Genomic DNA, 15,507 nt, shown 5'->3' with positions numbered 1-15,507 from the left:
ATCAAGTTGGATAAGTCTCTGGGACCGGATGAGATGTACCCAGGCTACTGTGGGAGGCGATTGCTGAGCCTATGGCAATGATCTTTGCATCATTAATGGGGACGTGAGAGGTTCCGGAGGATTGGAGGTTGCAGATGTTGTTCCCTTATTCAAGAAAGGGAGTAGAGATAACCCAGGAAATTATAAACCAGTGAGTCTTATTTCAGTGGTTGGTAAGTAGATGGAGAAGATCCTGAAAGGCAGGATTTATGAACATTTGGAGAGACATAATATGATTAGGAATAGTCAGCATGGCTTTGTCAAAGGCAGGTTGTGCCTTACGAGCCTGATTGACTAAACACACTTGTAGCCCCCCTGGCCACCCTCAGGGTCGCTCGGCTCATTGTCGTCTAGGGAAACAGCCCTCGGCCCCGCCAGACTGGGTAATTAGTTTGTGTGGATACTGTGTACCCCACCCCACCCAAATAACAGACAATACACCAGACACAATTAAATGATTTACAGTTTATTGATATCACTGGAGCTATATAATTAATAGAGAATAAAATATAAAAGGAAAATAAAAGGCACCACACTTATCAAAGTTCAATCTCTTCGTGCACAAACAGTTGGAGCTCAGGACCCTTCTTCTTCACCCTGCGATCCCCCGGACCACCTTGACCGGCCACCTGGGACCAACAACCATGGTCGACCAGACGCTCCACACGAGTCCATCTCCATCTCCTCGCCGAATGCCCTTGGGGTCCAACCCCGTTAGCGGACATCACAGCACCTGGTCCATCCTCTGTCTCTCTCTCCCGCCTTCTGCCCTAAAACTCCACACATACAATATCTTACAGATACACCAAAAATATAACAACTATCCCAATTGGTTCATAACATCTTCCTATCAGTAACGTGATTCAACAAACTGCTAGCGGGAGGACTTTCTCAGCATTTAACATAACAAAGAAGCATTCCCAAGTATAACATAACAAAGAAGCCATTTTATTTAGCCTACGCAGTAACATAAGAGACGAAACCCCTTACACATTGATGAAGGTAGAGCAGTAGATGTAGTGTATATGGATTTTAGCAAGGCATTTGATAAGGTACCCCATGCAAGGCTTATTGAGAAAGTAAGGAGGCATGGGATCCAAGGGGACCTTGCTTTGTGGATCCAGAGGGGCCATGAGAAGGCCTTGGTAAGCAGGAGGCAAAAAGTGGTTGTAGATAAGTCATATTCTGCATGGAGATCGGTGACCAGTGGTGTGCCCCAGGGATCTCTTCTGGGACCCCCTGTCTTCATGATCTTTATAATTGACCTGGATGAGGAAGTGGAGGGATGGGTTAGTAAATTTGAAGATGACACAAAGGTTGGGGGTGCTGTGGACAGTGTGGAGGGCTGTCAGAGATTTCAGTGGGATATTGATAGGATGCAAAACTGGGCTGAGAAGTGACAGATGGAGTTCAACCCAGATAAGTGTGAGGTGGTTCATTTTGGTAGGTTAAATATGATGGCAGAATATAGTATTAATAGTAAGACTCTTAGCAGTGTGGAGGTCAGAGGGATCTTGGGATCTGAGTCGTTAGGACACACAAAGCTGCTGCGCAGGTTGACTCTGTGGTTAAGAAAGAATATGGTGCATTGGCCTTCATCAACTATGGGATTGAGTTTAAGAGCCCAGAGGTAATATTACAGCTATATAGGACCCTGGTCAGATCCCACTTGGAGTACTGTGCTCAGCTCTGGTCACCTCACTACAGGAAGGATATGGAAACGATAGAAAGGGTGCGGAGGAAATTTACAAGGATGTTGCTTGGATTAGGGAGCATGCCTTATGAGAATAGGTTGAGTGAACTCAGCCTTTTCTCCTTTGAGTGACGGGGGATGAGAGGTGACCTGATAGAGGTGTATAAGATGATGAGAGGCATTTAGCGTGTGGATAGTCAGAGGCTTTTTCCCAGGGCTGAAATGGCTAACAGAAGAGGGCACAGTTTTAAGGTGCTTGGAAGTAGGTACAGAGGAGATGTCAGGGGTACGTTTTTTACACAAGGAGTGGTGAGTGCATGGAACGGGCTGCCAGCGACAGTGGTGGAGGCAGATACGATAGGGTCTTTTAAGAGACTCCTGAATAGGTACATGGAGCTTAGAAAAAATAGAGGGCTATGGCTAACCCTAGGTAATTTCTAAAGTAAGTACATGTTTAGCACAGCATTGTGGGCCAAAGGGCCTGTATTGTGCTATAGGTTTTCTATGTTCCTATCTAAGGTAGGAGGATGGAAATGCAATAAAGAGCAGTTTGGCTCTTCTCCAAAAACCAGGAAATTTTGTATGACAGTTTAGCCACATACCACAAAAGCTAACATTTTTGAAAAGCATTTTTTGCTTCTTCGTCATTCTGAATTTCAATCATTTCTACATGCAAGCTCTCTTCCTGTTCTTCCACTTTGCAAAGAAATGGGTTAACTACCCAGTCCAGAATTTTCAAATTGTTTAGATCCTTGAATCGATTCTGAATATCCTTCTTCAGTGACTGCGGGTGTAAGCAGTACTCTTGCAAATCACCATCTATGAAAGACAGTGTTGTGTTTTTCATGGAGGGAAACTGTGAGAACATTCTTCTCCCAATATTTTGCTTATATATCTCCAATTTTCTGATAAAAGTGGACACTGTACTTTTTGCCTGGATAAAATTGAAATACTCACCCTGCAGTTTCATATTTTGAATGTTCATTTTGTCATACAGTTCAGCTAGGTATGGCACATCTCCATGTAGAAGTTCAATCTTATTTCGCGAGCTCTTGTCAACTTTGAGCAAAAATTCAACCACAGTGTCAAAATGATCAAAGTAATGTTTTAAGCAGCAGCCTTTTGACAGCCAATGCACTTCAGTGTGAAGAAGCAAGCATTCAAACTCTTCATCATTACCTTGGCATAACGAGTTGAATATTCTGCTATTTAATGGATGAGCTTTAATTTTGTTGATCACAGATATTACAAGAATTATGCTTGAAAAAAGTGCTGGCTGAGGTGTTTGGCTGTGAGATATTGGCAATGAATTACATAATGGACTGCAAGCAGATTTGGAATTTATTTTTCATAAGTGCCACTAAACCAGCATGGCGAACTGTCATATATGGTGCTCCATCTGTTGCACAAGAAATCATGTTCATCAACAGAGTACTTTCATCTTCAATACACATTATAAGCTTGTCATAAATTGTTTCTCCATTAATTTTTTTAAACATTTTACAAAAAAGGATCTCTTCATAAACATTTCCATTTTTGATAAACTGTACCTATTCCATTAGCAATGCCGCATTGTCTCACACAGTTGACTCATCCAATAGTATCCAAAATTCTGTTTTTGTAGCTCTGTGCATAGTTGATACTCATTTTGTCAATACGAGCTACACAGTTATTACACAGAGGAATTGATTTTAAAATACTGGTATCCATTTTGAGAACAGTGGTGAGCACTTCTGATACAGCAGGCATTATTAATCCTTCACTGATTCTATGAGATTTTCCACACTTTGCTATCATTTTGGAAATGTTATAAAAAGCAATGAGACCACTATCAAGGTCATTTTTAGCTTTCTTGGCAAATGACTCAAGTGTGCAACATTTTTTGAATGCTTCTTTCATCTTCTGGAACTGAATAATACCATAAGTAACCTTTCCAGGGTGTCCTTGGGCGACTGTTTTCCATCGATCTGTAAAAGCTAAGAGGGTGTACTTGACTTACCAACTGTTGAATTGCATGAATTTGTTCCATGCCGTGAGTCAATGGGAACTATTGAACAGTCTGGTTGCTGATTTATTCATCTCCAATAATGTCTATTTGGTTAGTAAGGTTGGATGAAATTGCCAAGTTTCAGGTGCGTTGTGATGATGAGTGCTTACCACCTGCAGAGCTGTGGTTCTTCCTATGTTCCAATGCCTATTCCTTTTTTTTGGAGGTGCCTGTTCTACTAACAGTCAGCCAGGTCTCATGCTTCAAATTAGGGTGCCACTTACTGCCCCTCCCCAAGAATCTTGAGCATCCCCCAGTGACTTGTAGTTCCCCTAATGCCCTTTTAGGTACCACCCGGCTGGGAATCTTTGACTTAAAGTATAATTTTAGCTAGTGGAATGTGCTTCAATAATGCAAGAATTATTTCCTGGAAACTCTATGAGTTGGACCCCATGAGTTTTTGCATTTGAAATTCATGAGATGCAGTTCCCATCTGCTTCTATAATATCCTTCCTTGCAAATATTTTCATTGTGGTGAATATAGCATACACTCAGTACACAAAGGAACTTTGCTCACATAAAGCAGACCACAGCTCAAGTGCAAGTTTAATTATCATTCAACCATACATGAATGCAGCTAAACCAAACAGTGTTCCTCTGGGGCCAAGGTACACAACATAGTACCAACAGTCATACACAGCACAAGGCACATATAGCGCATATAAGACAGCAAGTAAATATACAGTCACACAAAAATATATATACAGCCCAAGTCCCTGAGTGACATGTCCTGTAAATTGAGGGTGCATAGGTGTTATCGGGAAGAACAAGCAGTTCTTAGCAGTCCACAGACAAATATACGCTTGCCTGTTGTTCCACAGATCAGACACTGGAGTACAGCACCAAATGGGAGGGACCAACCCCCAACCCAGCACAGAAGCCGTGCTACATTGCCTCCAGCATCGCCTCTCCTGGACTGCTGCAACAGGTAAGCCCATGGCTTGAGGCCTAGTCTTCATTACAACTGAGGCCACACAACTCCCCTGCTGTATATCTCACCAATAAACAAGGGAAATGGACTTACAGCATTTTACATTACAATGACTAACAGGGTCCTGTGATCGTTGCCATGGAGACACATCCAAGACAATCACCCGTGGTTAGACTGCATAGTATCTTCGTGCATTGACTGCAATGCCTTCCTGTAGCAGGCAGTAAGACAGTCTGCACCAGTTTCAACTCCTCCAGCTTCTCTGCCAATGAGCAGCTTGCTGATGAGGTAGACCTGCAGGATCTGAAATTCTGAATGTCCAACATTGTCCTGCGATCATAAAAAAGACATTTAAAAAGAGAAAAAACACAAGCAGACGATTCAGCAAAGTCACGCAATCTGCAAATTAGATGATAGTTTGCTCTGTTTGTGGTAGTTTGATTGTTGGAGAAATCTTTACTAGAAGAGAGCAGGTGTGAAACTCAGATCTTATTTCCATGTACCATACAATTTGTTGAGACTTGCAGTACAACACAGGAGAGAACAGTTTCATAGGTTTATAACATTTCAGTAATGGAGGGGGAGACAGTTTTCTGTTTTCTCTCCCCTTCCTTTCTTAAATAGTGAAATCACTGAAACATTCCAGAATCTCCAGAAATCTGGAAGGTAGTACCCATTACCCATTTTATAAACTCTAGGCTACTGAACCCTTGGGACTAATGAGTTTCCAGGTACATTAATTTCTTTAATGACTTTTTATTAATATTGCTTCTTTTATTCCCTCATTTGTTCTTAGTATTTCTGAGAGTGTTTTTGTGTCTGCTTTCATGGAGTTATTTGTTTAATTCCTCTGCCATTTCATAATTGCCCAATATAAATTCTTTATCTCTATATGTAAGGGATTCCACATTGGAACTAGCTAGTCTTCCCGTTTTTACTTAACTATAAAGCTCTCACACTTCATTTTCAAGTTTCCACCAGTTTACTTTCATATTCTGTTTTCCTTTAACACTAGCTTAATCACAGGACAATTTTTAAATAACCAGTTAACCTACTAACTGGTAAATCTTTGGACTGTGGGAGAGAAACCCATGCAGTCATTGGGAGAATGTACAAGCTCCTTACAGGCGGTGCTGGATTTGAATTCTGAACTCTGAGCTGTAATAGCTTTGCGCGAACCATACACTACCACAGTGCCCAAACATCCACGTGTCTAATGAGGAGGCAGAACAATTTATCCCCATCATGAAGGGTTAATGAAGAGCCACATATTGGACAAAGAGAATGAATGGTTGCTGAGTCAGTAACTGGCACTATTTTGATTATACACAGAACCACCCCATTCAATCTTTATCATGCTGCTGTCTACAAGAAGGGTCAGAGCCGCCTCTATTTCCTGAGGAGACTTTTAACATCTGCAGGATGATGCTGAGGATGTTCTACGAGTCTGTGGTGGCCAGTACTATCATGTTTGCTGTTGTGTGCTGGGGCAGCAGGCTGAGGGTAGCAGACCCCAACAGAATCAACAAACTCATTCATAATGCCAGTGATGTTGTGGGGATGGAACTGGACTCTCTGATGGTGGTGTCTGAAAAGAGGATGCTGTCCAAGTTGCATGCCATCTTGGACAATGTCTCCCATCCACTACATAATGTACTGGTTGGGGTCAGGAGTACATTCAGCCAGAGACTCGTTCCACCGAGATGCAGCACAGAGCGTCATAGGAAGTCATTCCTGTCTGTGGCCATCAAACTTTACAACTCCTCCCTTGGACGGTCAGACACCCTGAGCCAATAGGCTGGTCCTGGACTTATTTTCATAATTTACTGGCATAATTTACATATTACTATCTAACTATTTATGGTTCTATTACTATTTATTATTTTTGGTGCAACTGTAACGAAAACCAATTTCCCCGGGATCAATAAAGTATGACTACTACTACTACTACTACTACTCCTGTTGCGCAGTTGAGCTCTGGGCGGTTTGTTTTGGAAGGGTGAGTGGAGCAAAGTAAACAGGCAGGAAGAGCTCAAGATGCAAGGTCAGGAGAAATGGTTACAGGTGGAGACCATCATAAGAATTATCCAGTGAGACCATCAAAAGGAATTGTCAAGATGGAGCAGTAAGGAGAATGCAGATGATCTGGAAATGGAAAACTATATGGTGTGAATGATGAAGCCCCATTGTTGAGCAGTTGGCAATCAGTCAGGAATTTCTGCAGTGGACACTTTTGGGAGTAACAAAAGCACTCTTGCATTTGAGGTTAAGGAAGTCAGTAAATTGATTACATACGTAGCTGTTAACTAAGAAAATACAAATAGTCAATTAACAATATAATGTCATATCTAGATACAGATATTGATACTTCCGTTTGTTAATTTTTTGAGCTGAAGCAATGTAGAATACATTGAATGTGCATTTTCCTTGAAGAACTAAGCATACTATACAGTCTGACTTTTAATATGTTGGTGTATCAGCCACTGTTGTATAATGCTATTTCACTTCAACAAAGAATCCATCCTTGATTCTTGAGCAACAATATAGAAGAACCTATGGGTATTTGAGTGAATGAATATAAACAGTTACTTTCCTTAACTTCATTGTTTGAGAAAATAGCACTAGCTAGTTGGCATCTTTCAAACATACTCATGATATTAAAATCTATGTGGGCAGACTGTAGGAGAACAGATCTTGCAAGCAGGGAAGCAGCTAAACCACAAAAGTTGGTTTAATGCAAAAGCATATTGTAACCATGGTAGCATAAATATTGACTCTTGAAAAGACAATAAACAAGTTTAAGATATTTATGCTTGTCAGTATTTATATTGTAAACATTAATGTTGTAGAACACTTCAGAAAAAAGAAGGTCTACTCTTGGAACTATCTTGTGAAGAGGATCAAATCTGTCAAAAGCTGTCAGAACTTCCAACAGACTTAGAACATAAAATTCCATCCTATGACGTGAAGTAGCCAGTGAGAAAACATACGCTCGAGTAATTGTCAGAGAGGACTAGTTGTTACTTTCCAGTAATACAACACAATGACACAAATTCTCTTCCTTATAACTCATGATTAATAATGAGGATTTGACCTGGTATGCATTTCTGGTTGCCACATTACAGAAGAAGGTGCAAAAGAGGTTCACCAAAATGTTGCCTGGGTTAAAGGGCATTAGCTCTATGAGAGGTTGAACAACTTAGGAATGTTGTCTCTGGAGCATGAAATGCTGTGCACCTGATAGAAGGATATAAAATCACGAGGGGCATAAATTGTGTCATTTTCCTAGGGTGGAAATGTCAAATACAATAGGGCACAGATTAAGGTGAAGGGAGAATGTTTAAAAGAGATTTAGACCAGAAGACCATAAGGCATAGGAAGAGAATTAGGCCATTTGGCCCATCAAGTCTGCTCCGCCATTCAATCATGGCTGATCTTATATTTCACTTTCTCAACCCCACTCCCCAGCCTTCTCCCTGTAACCTTTGATGTCATGTCCAATCAAGAAATTAACAAGCTCTGCCTTAAGTACACCCAGCAACCTGACCTCCACAGCTGCCTGTGGTAATAAATTCCACAAATTCACCCTCCTCTGGCTGAAGAAATTTCTCCACATCTCTGTTTTAAATGGACTCCCCTCTATCCTGAGGCTGTGCCCTCTTGTCCTAGACTCCCCCACCATGGGAAGCATCCTTTCCACATCTACTCTGTCTAGGCCTTTCAATATTCAAAAGGTTTCAATGAGGTCCCCCCTCATCCTTCTAAATTCCAGCAAGTACAGAGCCAGAGCCATCAAACGTTCCTCGTATGATAACCCTTTCATTCCTGGAATCATCCTTACGAACCTCCCCTGAACCCACTCCTATGCCAGCACATCTTTTCTTAGATGAGGAGCCCAAAAATGTTCGCAATACTCAAGCTCACCAGTGCCTTATAAAACCTCAGCATCACATCCTTGCTTTTGTATTCTCGACCTCTCAAAATGAATGCTAACATGGCAATTGCCTTCCTCACCACCAGCTCAACCTGCAAGTTAACCTTTAGGGTGTTCTGCACAGGGACTCCCAAGTCCCTTTGCATTTAAGATTTTTGGATTTTCTCCCTGTTTAGAAAATAGTCTGCACATTTATTTCTACTACTAAAGTGCATGACCATGCATTTTCCAACATTGTATTTCATTTGCCACTATCTTGCCTATTCTAATCTGTCTAAGTCTTTCTGCAGCCTTCCTGTTTCCTCAACACTACCTGCCCCTCCACCAATCTTCATATCACCTGAAAACTTGGCAACAAAGCAATCAACCATCATCTAAATCATTAATGGACATCACCGAAGTGGTCCCAACACCAACCCCTGCAGAAATCCAGTAGTCACCGGTATCCTTTCATTCCCATTCACTCCTTTTTTTAAGAAAGTAGCTTTTCTTTTTTGCTCAGAGTGAAAGGATTCTGGAACTTGTTGCAGTTGAAGTGGGGGAACCAGATATAATAGCAAAGTTTAAGAGGCATACAGACCAAGTGCAGGCAGATAGGTTGGGTTTGGATTCACATTATGCCATTGGCACAGGCATCATGGACCAAAGGGCCTGTTCCTGTACTGTACTGTTCACTGTTTTCATTATTATAATGATTATTTGGATTATATTCACTCCCATCTTCATGTGCAACTCATTTAGTCAAAATGAAAGGGCAGAGAGAACAGAATTGCATCAGCTTTGGGAAAAACTGGGAGCAGTGCTTAGATTGAATGATGTCTGTATTTTTGAAAGTTTGAGTATTAAAAGAAAATGGAAGTCATGAGTTCTTTGGTTCTGAGGAAAGAATGAGAAGCGTGTGATGCTAAACAATTACTTCAAAACAGGGGAAACTGAAGAGAAGTGGAAGAACAGCTAAAACTCTGGGAGTTCTGAAAAGGCAAGTGACATTCAGACGATCTGTAGAGTAGGAAAGATAGAGGAGGACCAAGGCTACAAAAGACAGAGAAAGATAATGCATTGGCTAGTAGTAACAGATGGCTGACAAAGAATGGTTCTCAGGCAATAAGTTTTCCTTGTACCTGTCTTGTACAATAGAGGTGTTGTAAGAACTTCCCCAGATTCAGAAGTTAAACGAACGTCTTGGAGTGTTATGTCACATTACTAAAAATTCTGGAGCTCATTCGCAGCAGGTTGCACTTCAAGATTTTCAGTATTGAGAGGGTTAACTTCCTTTTCATTCTCAGAAATACAATATACAGTTTAGCTGAGAGTTCAGTTAGGTAATGCTTTCAAATAAAAACATTCCAGATCTCATATGGAAGTGGTGAACGTGCTTTAATCAAAGGACAGAGCAGAAATGTTTCTTCTCTCGCAGTGTTCACCCCCTTCTCCTCACACACAAACAATATAAACTCCGTGCCCCATATTCATCTGTTCTGCAGGCTTATCAAATTGAATCAATGAATAATTTTATCTTTTGTCAGTACTGTACAATTGGCAACATCCTGGTTAGTTATACTTGGGCAAACTAACATCACCTGTTTAGCACTGTTATCGAATATTACAATTACCCAAATGAGACTTGCTCCAAGTAAATGCACTCTGGTAAATCTGCTTTTCCAGCCTTAAGTTTTATGTGTCAATACCACCCTTATGTTAAATTTCCAAAAAGATGCTGGAGTCCAACTACAATCTGCACCATTAATTTCCAGACAAGAGGAGACGCCAGTGCAAAAATGCACAGCCATCGCTCCATCTGGATGACTGGATCTAACGATAAGCTTCTGAAGCACTAACCGCAATAGTCCTTGGGCCATTGTACATCAGCAACTTCCCAGAGTAATGTACACTGTTTAATCCAGTCCTTGCCCAGATCAGTAAGTGAGGATGAACCTGAATTAGACAGCCTTCAGCCATTCATGGAAACTGAGTCAGGAATCTGCCAGCATTGCAGTCTGGCACCCTCGCACGAGATCAGCTTAATGACAACTAACATTTAACTGCAAGAAACTTTCATTATCAAGCAGCCCAGTTCCAGAAGGTAGCTGAAAGCATATCGGCAAAAGGAACTGGATAGAAAAATGCCGTTACTGCCTCATAAACAAGAGTGGAGAGCTGGCAAATTTACAAGATCAAATTAGATGAGAAAAAAAAGGTTAGTTTAAATTCTTTCCCATTTTAATGCAATTAACTCAAGCTCCGAGTCAGTAGTTCTAGTGAGCAGTTTGGATTTTTGTTTTATTACCCACTTCCTCTCCTCGAGTCTGACACTGAAAAATCCTGTGGCTACATTGCCCGTGTCATCTAGAGGACACTGGGGAACAATTGCCAGCTATCGCAGAGCCCTAGAATGCCAGCTCCTCAAAATGAAAGATAGATCTTTTTTTTCTCAATATTAAGGTACTTTTCAAAGTAGCATTTATTTGTATTAATTTAAAATATCCAGCTGTAACTTACTAACCTCCCTAGAGGAGGAAGGATTTCTATTATAATCCTTTGAAGAAAGGTTTCGTTAATGTAAGAAGGATTGTTCATATGAAAAATGAACAATAAATTCTCAGAAGTAACTCCAAACATCTCAATTAACACTTTACGGTGTATGTACAGCTAAGATAAGAATCTAAACATTGAAAACAATTCATCTCACTGAAGGGTCAAAGGTCGACTCAGTGCCTTTGAACAACAATGCTAAATTTTGACTGTTTCCTTCTCTTTGATTTGCCTAATCCTGATCTCCACTTTTCTTTGCTCAAATATACAAGAAGATTCTTTATAGTCTCTGAATTCATGTTGTGAGTAAGCTGTATATGGATACTTCGCACATTCATCTGAAATTCCTCCCTCCAACGTTTTAAAAAAGACCTTAATTTTCTTAAAATAAGTGGGTAAACCATCTTCCAAAATAGTAATTGAGTAAGTTTCAGATGGGTTCGTTAACTATGGTATACGCTTCTCCTGCAATTCAATCTCAGGGCTGTAAATTATAAAGGTAAATTTTATATTTTGTTAGTTGATCCCAGCAAAAGTCACAAGGGGTTACTACAGACAGTCAGTGGGGGAGCTGCACGGACTCCGTTACAGCAAGGACCAGACTTCAAGTCGCAGTCCAGGAGAGGACACGTCTGAGGCGGTGCGGAGCTGGGGGCTGGCCTCTCCAGTTGGTGCTGCCCTCCGGTGTCCAATCAGTGGAATAACAAGCTGGATTGTGTGTGTGTGTGTGTGTGTGTGTGTGTGTGTGTGTGTGTGTGTGTGTGTGTGCATGTATGTTCGTTCATCTGCAGACTGCCAAGGACTGTTTTTTACTTGCCAATAACACCCATGCACCATCAATTTACAGGACATGTCACTCAGGATTTTTGATTCAGGATGTATGATTTTTGCATGAATGTATGTTTACTTGCTATCTTATATCTGCTATTTGTGCTTTGTATGACTGTTGGTACAGTGTTCTCCACCTTGGCCCCAAAGGAATGGTGTTCAGTTTGGCTGTATTCATTCATATTTGGCTGTTGTAGTCTGGCGTTCTGACCTCTACCTTGCCGAGGCACAGCGACAACTCGCGGATACCTCCTCTTATTTACCCCTTGATCGTGACCCCACTAAGGAGCACCAGGCCATTGTCTCCCACACCATCACCGAGTTTATCCGCTCAGGGGATCTCCCATCCACTGCTACCAACCTTATAGTTCCCACACCTCGCACTTCCCGTTTCTACCTCCTACCCAAGATCCACAAACCTGCCTGTCCTGGCCGACCTATTGTCTCAGCTTGCTCCTGCCCCACTGAATTCGTTTCTGCATACCTCGACACGGTTTTATCCCCCCTTGTTCAATCCCTTCCGACCTATGTTCGTGACACTTCTCACGCTCTTAAACTTTTCGATGATTTTAAGTTCCCTGGCCCCCACCGCTTTATTTTCACCATGGATGTCCAGTCCCTATATACTTCCATCCCCCATCAGGAAGGTCTCAAAGCTCTACGTTTCTTTTTGGATTCCAGACCTAATCAGTTCCCCTCTACCACCACTCTGCTCCGTCTAGCGGAATTAGTCCTTACTCTTAATAATTTCTCCTTTTGCTCCTCCCACTTCCTCCAAACTAAAGGTGTAGCTATGGGAACACGTATGGGTCCTAGCTATGCCTGCCTTTTTGTTGGCTTTGTGGAACAATCTATATTCCATGCCTATTCTGGTATCTGTCCCCCACTTTTCCTTCACTACATCGACGACTGCATTGGCGCTGCTTCCTGCACGCATGCAGAGCTCGTTGACTTTATTAACTTTGCCTCCAACTTTCACCCTGCCCTCAAGTTGACCTGGTCCATTTCCGACACCTCCCTCCCCTTTCTAGATCTTTCTGTCGCTGTCTCTGCAGACAGCTTATCCACTGATGTCTACTATAAGCCTACTGACTGTCACAGCTATCTGGACTATTCCTCTTCTCACCCTGCCTCTTGCAAAAACGCCATCCCCTTCTCGCAATTCCTCCGTCTCCGCCGCATCTGCTCTCAGGATGAGGCTTTTCATTCTAGGACGAGGGAGATGTCTTCCTTTTTTAAAGAAAGGGGCTTCCCTTCCTCCACTATCAACTCTGCTCTTAAACGCATCTCCCCCATTTCACGTACATCTGCTCTCACTCCATCCTCCCGCCACCCCACTAGGAATAGGGTTCCCCTGGTCCTCACCTACCACCCCACCAGCCTCCGGGTCCAACATATTATTCTCCGTAACTTCCGCCACCTCCAACGGGATCCCACCACTAAGCACATCTTTCCCTCACCCCCTCTCTCTGCATTCCGCAGGGATCGCTCCCTACGCAACTCCCTTGTCCATTTGTCCCCCCCATCCCTCCCCACTGATCTCCCTCCAGGCACTTATCCGTGTAAGCGGAACAAGTGCTACACATGCCGTTACACTTCCTCCCTTACCACCATTCAGGGCCCCAAACTGTCCTTCCAGGTGAGGCAACACTTCACCTGTGAGTCGGCTGGGGTGATATACTGCGTCCAGTGCTCCCGATGTGGCCTTTTATATATTGGCGAGACCCGACACAGACTGGGAGACCGCTTTGCTGAACATCTACGCTCTGTCCGCCAGAGAAAGCAGGATCTCCCAGTGGCCACACATTTTAATTCCACATCCCATTCCCATTCTGACAAGTCTATCCACGGCCTCCTCTACTGTAAAGATGAAGCTACACTCAGGTTGGAGGAACAACACCTTATATTCCATCTGGGTAGCCTCCAACCTGATGGCATGAACATCGACTTCTCTAACTTCCGCTAATGCCCCACCTCCCCCTCATACCCCATCTGTTACTTATTTTTATACACACATTCTTTCTCTCACTCTCCTTTTTCTCCCTCTGTCCCTCTGAATATACCCCTTGCCCATCCTCTGGGTTCCCCCCCCCTTGTCTTTCTTCCCGGACCTCCTGTCCCATGATCCTCTCGTATCCCTTTTGCCAATCACCTGTCCAGCTCTTGGCTCTATCCCTCCCCCTCCTGTCTTCTCCTATCATTTTGGATCTCCCCCTCCCCCTCCAACTTTCAAATCCCTTACTCACTCTTCCTTCAGTTAGTCCTGACGAAGGGTCTCGGCCTGAAACGTCGACTGCACCTCTTCCTAGAAATGCTGCCTGTCCTGCTGTGTTCACCAGCAACTTTTATGTGTGTTGCTTGAATTTCCAGCATCTGCAGAATTCCTGTTGTTGGCTGTATTCATGTATGGTTGAATGATAATTAAACTTGAACTACAATTCATTACAGACTACTTTATCAGAGAAGGTAAAAACTTTTTCCCATCCTCATCTAGATCTCCACAAAATTCAAGAAGGTTAATTATTCAGTGCAAATAAACCTTGTTATGTTATCCCTCATGATAAAGTAACCTCTAAAACTTTGTTGCCAAGTGTCATCAAAATCAAAGGGAAAAGTAGCCGATGTTATTCTAAAGTTTTCATTTATCTATAGCCTCCTTTGAGGTACCAGTACCAAGCTGTATGGTCAACTCAGGCCCCTAATTTCCATGTTTATAAAAAAATATACTTTTAAAATGTCTTGAATACTTCCAAAACAGAGTCATGGGATTCTATTTTTGAAACATGGAAATTCTGTTAATGCAGTTTTCTGAATGCTATATCCCAGTTGAAGGAAGAATTCTTCACTGAAAGAAGAATTACTGCTGATCCCTCCCTCACACTACCAATTATACCAAAGAGTTTAATCTGATGTCCAGCCATTGAGGATTCTGCTCTTCGGTGTCATTCTTGACTCAACATTAACACATTTATTTAATTTTCACACCAGGCCATACTCCTTTTGGAACATTTCCAAGAACTTGCACTATGGTTTGCCTGGAGAATCTATTGTTCGAACATTCGTAGGATAATATGGATATCTGCTGGCCTAAGACATCCATTTAGCTACACGCATTACATACCTTTGCCTTTGGGACATCACTCCTTGAATCCACACAAATTCCTCAAAATCCAATAACCCTGCAATGTCCCATCTCTGACTTTACCCTCCTCTCCTGCACCTTCCTGTTGGACTCAACAGTCCACATACTCCAATCCACGTGAATCTTGAAATGTTAACCTGACTCTCTTTCTCCGTTGGGTCACTTGAGCTTCTCAAATCCTTCTTCAGAGTTCTGAGTAGATAATCCAGGCTGATATCTCAGTCCAGTGATGGAGGAGGGCTATTTGCAGACGAGGCATTACAAAAGCTTGGAAGCACACATGGTCAGGAAACACCCTTAGAAAGAGGGAACAGTCAATATTTCAGTTCTGTGACCTTATGTGGCAAAGGATTGCAGACAC

This window comes from Mobula hypostoma, chromosome 1 (assembly GCF_963921235.1).
Source record: "Mobula hypostoma chromosome 1, sMobHyp1.1, whole genome shotgun sequence".
NCBI lineage: Eukaryota > Metazoa > Chordata > Chondrichthyes > Myliobatiformes > Myliobatidae > Mobula > Mobula hypostoma.
Note: the sequence above shows the minus strand (reverse complement) of the source record.